The 12,312-nt window shown below is 39.1% G+C and overlaps 1 protein-coding gene across 1 annotated transcript in view; it reads right to left on the bottom strand.

Moving 5' to 3' along the window:
- LOC115772014 (G protein-coupled receptor kinase 2) overlaps positions 1-11,820 on the bottom strand; it is an 85,676-nt gene extending 73,856 nt beyond the window's left edge. Inside the window, exons 1-2 of the mRNA XM_030717944.1 lie at positions 11,375-11,820; positions 5,611-5,633 (exon numbers count right to left, since the gene is read on the bottom strand). The gene's annotated coding sequence lies outside the window, so the exon portion shown is untranslated. The remainder of the gene's footprint in view (positions 1-5,610; positions 5,634-11,374) is intronic.
- Positions 11,821-12,312: the final 492 nt, after the last annotated feature.

Here is a 12,312-nt window from a genome sequence, read left to right as displayed (position 1 = left end):
TTTGCAATTGCGATTGAACAATATAAATTCATGTAAGCGGTGGACGAAGCTAATAAAAAAAAAGTTGAAAAAACTATATATAGAATACTATATATATATGTATGTACTATATATATATATGTATGTATACTTGAATGCGTAACTAGTAATTGGATTATATGCTATGAAACTTAATTCTAATTATACAAGAGCACACATTTCTAATCGCTGATAAGGTTTTTTGTACAGTTCATAGGGCTATCAAGAATGGAACCGCACCTTCAATGTGCATATGTCAAATCGATCAATCGGTGGAAAGTGCCCATTCAAAGTGTCTAGTGTGGAGTATAAAACAAGCAGCGGCTGCAACAACAGCAAGAATAACAACAACAACAACAGGCAGACCCGCATTGCGCCAAGGCTGGCCCGCGTTTGACCCGGCCAAAAGCTATACGAATTGCTCGGCCTAAGTAAGGCCACCTGTATCAATACAAGTATTTATTTATAATAAAAAAGGCGCACACATAAATATATACACTTGATAGTGTGTGAGTGCGAATGTGAGTGTGCGTGTGTGTGGCTGTCAAACCTCATTTAAATACTATGACGATGTTTTATTGACACTGTGTGTATGTTTTAATTTGGCTTTTGCATTTCACAGCGCAGAGCGCACCGCGCACCGCTTACCGCAGGCCGCTCGGCGTTGCTCGGCTCGGGTCGCACCTGCTATAAATAAAAGCGGATCGCTTTGACGTCACTGTGACGTCATTTGGGCATCGACAGCAATAACAAGGCATAAACATTAACTTAATCATTGTATTTAAAAGTGTCTAAGCAAAGTCTTGTCAATAACTGGTTTTCCATACTATTCGACATGCGTTTGTTTATTTATTTGTTTTTCTTTTTTTTCGTATTTTATTTTTGCCGCACTGTTGTGTCTTATTATAAACGGCATTATATAAAGATTTCAATTGGGCGATATATGGATACAATTGCATTTGTTTATTCCGTGTATTTACAAAATTCTTACAACATTTGGCAAATATTTTCACATTTCTATGTGTGTTTGTTTTCTTTTTCTCTTATTCGATTTTATTTCAATATTGTAGTTTTTGCTTTGAGAATTGAAAAATATTTTTATTAACTTGCCCGTGTTTCGTGTTTACATTTCATTTCCACTGCATTATTGCCCCCGCAGCGGCTACCTCACCTGATTCGTTCGTCATTTTCCTTTTCGTTTCTGATCTGCGACTTGATTTAGTTTTATTTCTGGCCATTTGCATTAATTACTAGCGACGACGCGCTGCCAGTTTAATTGAATTTTCAACGCAAAGTGCTGGCGCGATTTTTAAATGTTCATAAACTTGTGGCGTTTATTTTTGATTCGTGCTTTATTTCCTTCGGTATTTCTTGATTTCTTTGCTGTTTCTTTTTTTTCGCATTATTACTATTATTTGGTTTCTGGCACAAGGCTAACAATTGCGTTTAATGCTCATTGCTCGTGGCTATTGCTGTTGCTACAGCAGTTGATGTTGTCGTTGTTGCTGTTGTTGTTGATATTGCAGCTTTATGAATGGCCGTTGGTCAAGTCTTTGTAGCATTAGTTCATGTAATGCATAAACAAATAACGCTTCGACTAAAACAAACACTGCCAAAAGCCGTAACAGCCCGGACAGGCTGGCCTGTTAATTCAAATGTCGTAATACTCATATCAATCGATATATACCATGTATATACATATATGTATATATATAAATATATATATACATATGAGCATGCAAATATCAAAATGGCTCGCACGTCCGGCGCGAGTAAATTTGCCTTACAAATTGAAATTGCAAATAGTAACGAGAATAAAACGAAACATTTTCTATTTTCTACTTATTTTTACATATTCCCGCTAACGAATTTATCAATCAATTGCAATTGCAATGCCAAATGGCAATCACATGGCATACATTCAAAATTGAATACTTCATTCCTGAATTTATACAAATACAAATACAAATAGTTACACAAATATGCCCAAGTTTGTACCCTATATCCACCTGTCTGTGTACATATGCAACCTGCATATAGAATAGACATACATATATGGTACATTTCTGCATGTAAGCTAAACATTTAAGAAGCTTTAAATTAGAATTTTAAGCTAACTACTTTACAACCTAAGTTGCAATTGACATCATTACCAAGCCACCCGTTGTAGGACGACTGACCTTCAAAAAGACAATCATAAATGAATTTACAGATTAAAATGAATAGTATTATGATGCAGCACTTTTGGCCTGCATGAAACGCGACCTCTCACTAAGCCCTTGGCCAGCTTGACTGCCCAAGTCGCATTACTTGACCAGGCCAGGTCGTTAAGTAAATTCTACTGACAGCCAAAAGCCGGCACACGGGCCGAGGTCATCAACTAAACCAACATCAGCGCTGACCGCAGCCGGCGATGATGATGACGCGACGTTGACCGCGATGCCTGCAACAAACGGGCTGGCCGGGACGGTACGGGCCGGGCTGGTAACTGAACAGAACTGAAAGTCCAGTCGAGTTAAGCTGAGCTGAGCTGAGCCGAGCCGAGCTGCTGTGCATATGCATGTGCATAACGGTTGAATGTTTTATTTACTACGTACGCAATAAGAGCAGGAAAATGTTGGGAAATGTTAAGGAAAAGCGAAAAAAAACGATGTCAATATTTGTTCAAAGTTTTGCTGCTGTCGTTGCCATTATGACTGCACTGTTGTTTTGGTTGTTTGCAAATTGGCCACAGGGCTCAGGCAGACAACATAAAATATTAAAATTGTTCACCCATGTATGTGAATGTATAGGTATAGGTATATATGTACATACAACATTTAAAGGCTAAAATGGCTGCCAGCTGGCTGGATTCCCTGCATACATCTAAAGAAAGTTAGCTTTAATGAAACCCTTCTGTACTATGTAAAATAAACATTTGTTATGCCGAATTATTGACATATATATTACTAGCGGGTACTGCTCGACCTTGCTCGTGGTGCAAAGAATTTAAGATTTTATATTTCCACGATCGTGAAATCATCTTCTATTAAAAACTATGTTTTAAGTGAATCGAATAAGGAACTAAATGTTGGAATCAACGGGTTTCTCCCTTTAGGTGAGAATCTTCAATCTTTGAATATGAATTTCCAAAGTTGCTGGTGAAATTTCTTAAATCGCTGAATCACGTATTCATTAAGTTCTTAGTTAGAGCTTCGAAAATAGGTTTGAGGCAAAACGGACAATACTGAAAACCTAACCCAAAAAATCGTGAAATCACATTTTCCACCGAGGAAGCTTGGATTCCGCGAAAGTGTGAAACACCCCTCAAATGAATTTGAACAATGATATTTGAAAATGAGTTTGAGGCCGATCGGATGGTAAACAAACAAGTTGCGTGCAAACATTGTTCACGATTTTTCCACACATGTGGGTGGAATTTTCGTCTTTACGTGCACCTTCATTACATAAGGTAACTACAGTGAAAATTTCTGTTTTCCTAGCCCTTACGGTTTGGACTGTGTGTTGACCACCAATCAGTCAGTTAGTCAGTCTGTCATTCAGTCAGTCAATCAGTCAGGATAAAAAATTATCTGCTCTTACAAAATGTCCCAGCTTGCAGTGTGGCCACCATCAACATGTACCCACCACTTATCGTGTACCTATATAAGCTCAGAATGATTAGAAAGAACATAACGTCTGGAATCTTCACAGATAATTGTGCAGTCAGCTACTTCCCAAGAAAGTAATTTTTTACGTATGTCTTTTGTTCGCTTAATGGAAATGTTCCTTCATTTTGCGCCGTCCCCATTTGATGTACGACAACTGTGTCAAAACTTGTCAGATGCTATAAAAAAAAAGAAAGGAAAGAAAAAATGGCATATTTTTAGCAGACAGGTAGGCGATTGTATAAAATAAACGTCCTACGATCGATTGGCAAAATTTATGGGCTCATAAAGATTTCAACCGAAACTCGTAATGACAAAGTGTCCGTCAGCTGATGTCGTTGGCGCACTTCAAGACCTGCACTTCACGCGTTCTCAGTTCTCGTCTCTTGCAATTGAGAGTGAGTGACAAACGTGGGAGAGAACAACTTTCAAGTTTGGCTGTTCCATAAACTTGACAAGTTTGTGTGTTGCCAAGTGCGACTGTAAAAATAGCAGCAGAAAACGCTAAAAGTCAGCTTCAACATTTGTGTCCCTTGCATGCAAGCCACGCTCCAAGTTCTTTTTATATATATAAAAATATGTTTCTTTTTACTATTTCAAAAGCTGTCAAGTGTCGCAGGCGACAACATTTTTTTAATACCACCGAATTTATTGTTTGCGAGAGGTATATTCGCTTGCGAAAATATTTTTTTTAATAACACATTTTAATCGCAACCGCGAATTTGACAAGAAAAGGATGCTACCATAGAATAATTTGATTAATTAGTTTAATTATAGTATTCGACAGGTTTTCCTAAGATTTAATAAAACAAAATTTAAGTGTAATAGGGCGTATAAGTTTTCAATAACAGATTATTATTAGCTGCAAGTCCTTGTACCTAGTTTGCACAAAAAGTTAACAACCGACTTAAATCGACAACCAAACCAACTATGCAAAGTATACTAGATAATGTATTAAAAATAAACCTTAAAACTTTGCCCCTTGCCATGCCCACAATTTAGAGACGTTGGCAATTACCTTAGCCAAAGTTGTGCACAACATCAACAAATGCATTTAGTTATTGTGTTTCGCAGCTGCTACAGAAAAAACAATGTTGTGTTTTGAAGGCAACAAGGGCAACAAAAGGCAAAAGTTTATGGTGAACACAACAAATGTTAGCAAAAAAAAAACAAGAAGAATTCAATAGCGAAAAAACAAAATGAAAAACGAGCGCAAAGTTAAACACTCCAAATGTTTGTACAAGTGTCTATCCTTTCCTCACTTTCTCGCTCGCACGATTATTTTATTTTTTATTTTTGTCTCTTGCTGTCAGGCGCAGTGTTCCCCCTTTTTAATATCATATATTCATTTTCCATAATCGTGATATATGCATTCCGTTCTTTGGGGAGGCAATTGGCGACAGGCGCTCGTTTCCCAGAACAAGTTTGTTATGAAGCAAGCGCCAAAAATTAATTAATGACTGTGCGGAGGCAGCACCACCACCACCCCCACCAGCAGCACCACCACCAACAACAACCACAACAGCAAGAACAGCGTTAATATAAACCACAGACATTAAATTAAGGCCGACGCGTTGCGGCCAAGGATTTAGCCAAATGTTAAACACAATCGAGAGGCCGATGCTCTATAAGCTGCAATCCACAAAAATTCTTCACTTTTAAACAAGCTCCAATATATTATTGATTTAAACCCGATCTAGATTATGTTTAGTTATATTGTTAATCAAATTGTCAATCATTTATTTACTTTCTCAACAATAAATTTTACACTTGCGAGAGTAATGTATATACATATCTGCATTAAATTTTCGATACGTATGAATGAGTGCTAGTACAATTTATTAGTATCTCAGCGTGCTTAGTATATCAAAGTGAAATCTTATAATAATGATAAAATATATGAATGTTTGGTAAACTTAACAGTTACACCATAAACAGGTCTTACCTTAAGCTCCTTAGTATTGATATCTACAAAAAGAAAGAAAATTGAACATATTTAATTCAACTGTAAAACTCTTCGTAGTTAAATAATATTTAATGATTATTAAAATATTAAACGAGGCTCATGTTCAAAAGTCAGTCTATCCATTTCTTAACATTCTCGATTCTAAGCTTGTGGAAAAATATAAAATCGTTTATGGGAACAGCTCACATAACAAAGTGCAGCCAAGTCAAAAGGACCACCCAGGATTTGGCTTACAGAGAATTCTTGGCTGCCACAATGCCGTTCAACCACATCCCCTGCCTTTTTTCCAGCTTCGACTTGCCATGCTCGCAGGCTCTTCGGCTTTGCTGCGCTTTATTGTTAATGAATTCTACACGTATGCTGCCGAGCTGGTCGATTGGACACGCTGCCATGGCCCGGCCCGGGAGACGGGGCCCAAAGCTGTACCCTGAGGCGCATTATGAGCCAGTTTGCCTGCCAGCCTGACGCATATATATATATATACTTCTTTTTTCATTGTATTTTTTTTTTGTTTTTGCATAAAGCGCCTGTAGAATGTTTGTTGCTGTTTGGTTCTTTATGCTGCTGTTGCCAAGTCGCCAGCCGCAGTGTCAAGGTGTTGGCCACATGGCGCTGGCCATGCATATTTACAGCTGCCACGGTCGCTGTTCGGGGCGGGGTTCAATGTACAAATGATTGGTTTTCAAGCGAGGGGCCAGTGGGAAGGAATGCGGGGCAACAGCTGATGATTTAACTTTGGGTTGATCTTTTGTTCTGGCACAAAAAAGTTTCAATGACACTTTGAATAATTTTGGCTACATTTGCTGGCATTTGCTGAGGGATCATGATATATGTATTAACTTATATGTAGGCCAATACAAGCGTATACCATTTGCTTGTTGACAGAAGAACAGTAAAAATCAATTTCTGTGCCACACAGGTATGGCGCAAACCCATAAAAAGGGCCCAGGTTTAAAGGTTGACATCTCAAAGTGGCAATAACACTCAGTCAAAGCAATACCAGGCAGGACGAGGGTTTGTCTTTAATCAGAATTGAGTGAAAAGCACAGCAAAACGCAGTCAGCAAGCCGAGCTAAGCTGCAAAACGGCCGTAAAAAAAAAGCTTTAAAAAAGGCCACTACTAAAACTTTTGATACCCTGTAAAAAATATCTAGGACTAAGACTATTTGAATACCAAATTTCATTTATTTCAAATTCAAGTAAATAAATTAAAGTGCCTTACACTTCATGTTAAAGTAATTGCACATTAAGCTTATGGTATCCCAGCCTCGAGCTTTGTGTGAATCACAAACATTTTATTTATTTCCTTTAAAAACAACCAAGTTTTTTTGTATATACATAGGTAGAGGTACATATGTATCTTTTACGAGGTAGCACGTAAAACGTTTTTCAAATATGCACGCCGACAACAATAACAAATAAAAAGAAAATGGCCGAAAGCCAAGCAAGTCGTGCACATCCCAAGAAAGCAAAGGAGCCTACTGACAACCTGAAACGCAAAAGTTTATCAAGGTCATTACAGCAGGGTGCCCGCCCAGCCCCCCCCCCCTCCCCCATCCCTAAAGAGCGTCTTCCGCGCCATCAAGCTACGGTTGATTAGCTGAAATTTCTTATCAAAATGATGGCTGGCTAAACGTGGCAGGACCTGGATGTAGTTAGCGTCCTGAATTAAGCCTGGTGAGCACAGGAAATTAAGTGAACACACAAGGCGTTCTGCAGTTGATTCTTACAAGAGCTACTCAACTGAATGGGAACTTAAATATTAATTCATCAGTAAGTAAACGTAAGTATGATGCACTCTAGTCGAGTAGAATTTTTGCTACGTTGGATTAAATGGGATTCAGGGCAATTTTTTATTGCTGCTTGTTTGAAAATGTCCGAGATATACAAACTTAATTTGAAGGTTAATCTTTAAATTGGCTTTAAAATGTTGGAAACTAGATTTCTGTTTAGTTGAGAATGTAAATAATGAGCTTTACAATCCGAAATCGAAATTTGTATGAATTTAAGTCATTTGAGTTGCCAAGCATATGTTTATACATAATTTCTATTGTTTTTGTAATCATTGTCAAATATTTCAATTTAATTCAAATGTAACTAGTCCAACAGAATTTAATAAAGGGTTGGCGTTTGGCTAGTAATTCGAATTAATGTACAACTCCTTATGAAACAGTCAAGTTTTGTATTTACACAATTTATTTTCACTACTCTTTGGAGCGATTCGGCTCAAGGTTTCGGCTCAATAATAAATAAAATAAATTGGAACCACACTTCAAACAAAGTTTATTGAAATCAATATTTCTTTTTGTTTAAGCTAACAGAAACCTAGTTATGTGAAATGTGATTACTGTATTATATAATTTATATATTTCTTAATAAGTTTTGATCACTTTATGAACTTTTGGAGAATCCATTTTCATTTGGCCTTGCATTTGCTGGACATCAAGTTTTGTCACACTTCGAATTCAACTTTGTCAACTCGAATGGAATTCGGTTGTTAAAACGTGTCCGCACACATAAACGATTGTTCTCAGAAAACGGAGATGGGACAACAATCGGCGCTTCATCCAAAAATGTCTAATTCAATCAGGGGTCTATACAAAAAGTGTAATTGGATCAATTTCTCAGGGGTTGTACGAAGAAGGAGAGCAAGGATTAATTGGAGTGAAAGTCACAATGCGTTGCCAAAGTAACCAGCAATGGATAAGTGTGTGAACACACGCACAATACACACAAACACACACACACACACAGCTACTACTAGAGCTATAAAACCAATTATATATGTGGCATAGGGTTTCAGGTAGCTGCACTCGTAAATCCATTCAGGGGTTCGCGCTCTTAGTAGCGACAACAACAAAATATTAATAAAAGAACTGAAGAACAGGGTATTGGATAGTCGACCACAATACAATGGGCGTAAAGCCGATAAGCCGTTGCCTTTTTTGGTTTTCCCAATTGTTGCCGCAAAAATGAGTTAAGCTGATTTTCATGCGAGTTTCGTGGCTGTCTAATGGACTAGCGCTTAGCGCGGCTGCTGGCCGCTGCCACGCCCACTACAGTTTGTGGAGGCGTGCGGCAATTAATATCAATTCCGTTTGGCCATTAACATGGCCGAAAACATATTGGCTAACAAGTGCCAAAGTCGCGCCAAATTAGACTCATAGCCAATGACGAAACAGGTCTGGGATTGGAAACGGTTTAAGGAACGGGACTGGAACTGGACTGGGCTCGCGCTGTGTTCGATATGCCCGGCAGCACAGCTATATAGCGCCATGACGCGTGCAAACGATGAGCAGCATGTGGCCAATCCCCAATTGCCGGCGCTAAGCCCAACACGAATGGGTGCGAGTTCAGTTCTGGGGCGCGTCGTTGTCCTTGTTGATAATAATATTCGATTGAGTTTTATTTGCTTTGGGGTTTGGTCCTCCGGCTCGTCCTGCTCATTGATGGTTTATTGTCTTTGCAGTCGGACAATATACACATCATGTTTTCCTTCCATTCTTTTAAGCTGTGTGCGTGTGTGCGTGCATGTGTGTTCGTGTGACAGTGCTGAAACTGTGACGCAAACGAACGGCACTCGAATACTTTTATGGTGCCACAAAAATACTCTGCCCCTAGCCTAGGATCGCTTCTAATGGCAATAACAATGGCATGGCGAAGGACCCGCACTCGGCACCACATGTGGCCAACTCTTGGCTGACTCTGCGCCGGGCACTGGGCAACTGCTAATGGCGGGTCACAGTTGGTTCTTCAAATTGAAAACGGAACACAGAACGCTGCCGCTGCTGCTGCTGTTGATGAGTGATGAAGCGGAAGCGGCTGACGCTATCAGCAAATGCTAAGCGCTCCCTAATTATGCAGCCCGTCTGGCAATCGGCAATCAGTGTCACTTACAATGACATACAACAAAAGCAACAATAGCAATAAAAAGAAATGCAAAGAAGATAACAAAACGGCGCAACGCAAAGGCAAATAAATATAAATCGAGTACATACGCGAGTTGTTCAAAGAATTCCCCAAATAGTGTATATATCTTGTAGTATTTAAAATGATATATTATATTTAGTGAGGTGTACACTTTTAATTTGTATAATTAATTATAAGTAATTATATAAGGCATAATCATTATTAACGGACAGCGTTGACATCTCTTAAAACTGTCAATTTTTAATAGTTTTAGTCATCTACTTACGTTCATTTCAGTTTTACACATAAAACTAAAAACTTCAAAGTGTTCAAAAGTGTAAGTGAATGCAATTTTTCCTGATTTTGTTTTTACATCGAACGGCCCAAACTAGTTTATAAATTGTTCTGTATTGCCTTAGCAGCACAGAAAGCCAAAGTTGCTCAAGCTATTTAAAAAGTTTGCTTGATAGTTTGTAACCATAGCCAATGCATAAAAGATTAATAATAATTATTATTTCTTTGGCATTTATGCTAAGCAGACATCTCTTTTAGCAAAGATAATATTGCCTATAAGCTAATGTGAAATCTATATTTTAGATATGTTCACAACGATGCGTATGGAAACTTTATCGATAAGCAACCCGTGGAACAGACAAAACAATGACAAAGTTGAGAACAAACAGACATCGACCGGAAGTGCGCATAGCATAATGAGTTTATGTTTTTTTTTTTTTGTTTTATACTCTTTATTTATTTTATTTTTTTTTTTTTTGAGGGCAACAAGAGGTTGAAGAGGCCTTGCAGATAGCATGAACAACAGCAGTGATAACAATGCCCAAGACTATGACGCTGATGGCGGTGCGAACGCGGATGCTTTCACTCTCAATGAGAGAAGGGCGGGGCGAATGCGGCAAGCGAGCGAGTATCTGTGGCAGGCTATAAAGCACTCAATGCATGTGCAACAGCAGCAACAGCAGCAGCAGCAGCAGCAGTGGCAGCAACAGCATCAAAGGGGCATCGATTAAGTTAATGAAATTGAGTTGTCCATCGTCACGGATGGGGCAACGCGGGACAGACGGCGTGTAAATTACAGTAAATACTTTAAAGCACTTATGCAGCCGGCGCTGGCAAAGCTAACAGCTAATGAGGTGTGACAATTAAAAGGCGGCAGGCAAATGGGTGCAGCTGAATTTATTATACTCTAGTCATAACCTTAAATGAGTATATTGGTTTTGCACTGTGCACTGTTTCTCTGTCCATTGTAGCTACACACATGATGCTTGGAAAATATACGCGTGTATAACCGCGTCAGATATCGTTAAAGTTGATTGTATGCCGTCAAGGGGGCTTGGCAAACCGCGAAAATCAATATGCGTTGTTTTTGATGCTTTTCATACAAAGTTTAACCACCGTTTTCTGCCACTTAAAAGTCGAATGTTCCAAACATACTTCGAAGCATTTTAACTTAAGGTTTGGTCCATCCGTTGATCCCCACACAATCTGTCAGGAGCAATTTCTTTATATATAGAGACAAAGAGAAAATCATGTCCCTTACACTTTTAAAGCTAGAGCCACCTAATTGGACTAGGAACGGTTTATGAACTCCTCTAGGGATAAATCAATATTTCCTAGTCCCAATTTGAAAGACACTGCCTTCCAGGCTATAGATCCCAAGAATCCAGATGGTTCCTTTAAACTTGCTTTGATTGTTATTATATTATAAACAGGGTATTGCGCAGTCTGTTGCAATGGACTAAAAACCTTTTAACTAATTTTTTTTTTGACAAAGTTAAAGCAGGGTTGTTGATGGTCGGGTTGGGCGAGCAAATTTTACCTTGTCTGTTTGCTTTGCGTCCTTGTTGTTGTTTCCGTAGAAGCAGCCGCTTGTGCTTAAAATGCTTAGGTTTTAGTATGTGTTTTGGTATTTTTATAATTTTTTTTTTCGCAACAATCAGAATGTGGCTGATAAGGGGGCGCCGTTGATAAGGCGAATCATCCAATTCGCAGAACAGGCGCAAGGGCAGCAGCAGAGACAGCGACAGAGGCAGATCAGCATAAACAAATTAAAGCGACGCGCTAGAAAATGTCTTTGCAACGACAACGCCTAGTGAAGCAATTTTCCGGCTTTTCACACACGCGACGGCGTCAACGACAGCGGCAGCAGCGGCAGCAGCGTCAACGCTGACGTCGGCACAGGCGGCACGCTTTCTCGGCAAGTTTTGCGTTTGCTTTTGAGTTTGCTTTTGCTTTGCTTTTGCTTTGCTGCTACTTCTGTCTCGTTGTTGTTGTTGTTGTTGTTATTGTTGTTGTTGGCGACACCAATACTTTATTTTTTCTTTTCAATTTGACCGCATTTGTCGATTTTGGTTTTTCTTCTTTTTGTTGCTGCTGCGGCCGCTGCTATAGCGGCTCTCTTTGCGTTTTGCTTTTGGCCAACAAAACACACACTTACTAACACTTGCACATACACGCACTCACACACGTGAACTTGCGCGCTGCAAACACACACTTACACACACAAACACACGATAGAGCAAGAGCGCGGCGATCGAACACAGAATGCCAAAAATTTAAAGCACTTGATTTAATTGGCTTGCACAACACGCACGTTTAATTTGCATTTGTTGCGGCTCGCACGCGTATTAATTAACAATAATTTTTAAATATTTTATACGTCCGCGCTAGCAAAAGAGGTATACACCCACGTCCGTTCGTAACACAAATGCTGTTAATTAACAGGCACAGCGTTTAACGTGCTGTAAGTCAAAGATT

Source organism: Drosophila novamexicana, unplaced genomic scaffold (assembly GCF_003285875.2).
Source record: "Drosophila novamexicana strain 15010-1031.04,08,12 unplaced genomic scaffold, DnovRS2.1 tig00000108-arrow-pilon, whole genome shotgun sequence".
In the NCBI taxonomy this organism is placed as follows: domain Eukaryota; kingdom Metazoa; phylum Arthropoda; class Insecta; order Diptera; family Drosophilidae; genus Drosophila; species Drosophila novamexicana.
Note: the sequence above shows the minus strand (reverse complement) of the source record. Positions and strands in the feature narration are given on the sequence as shown.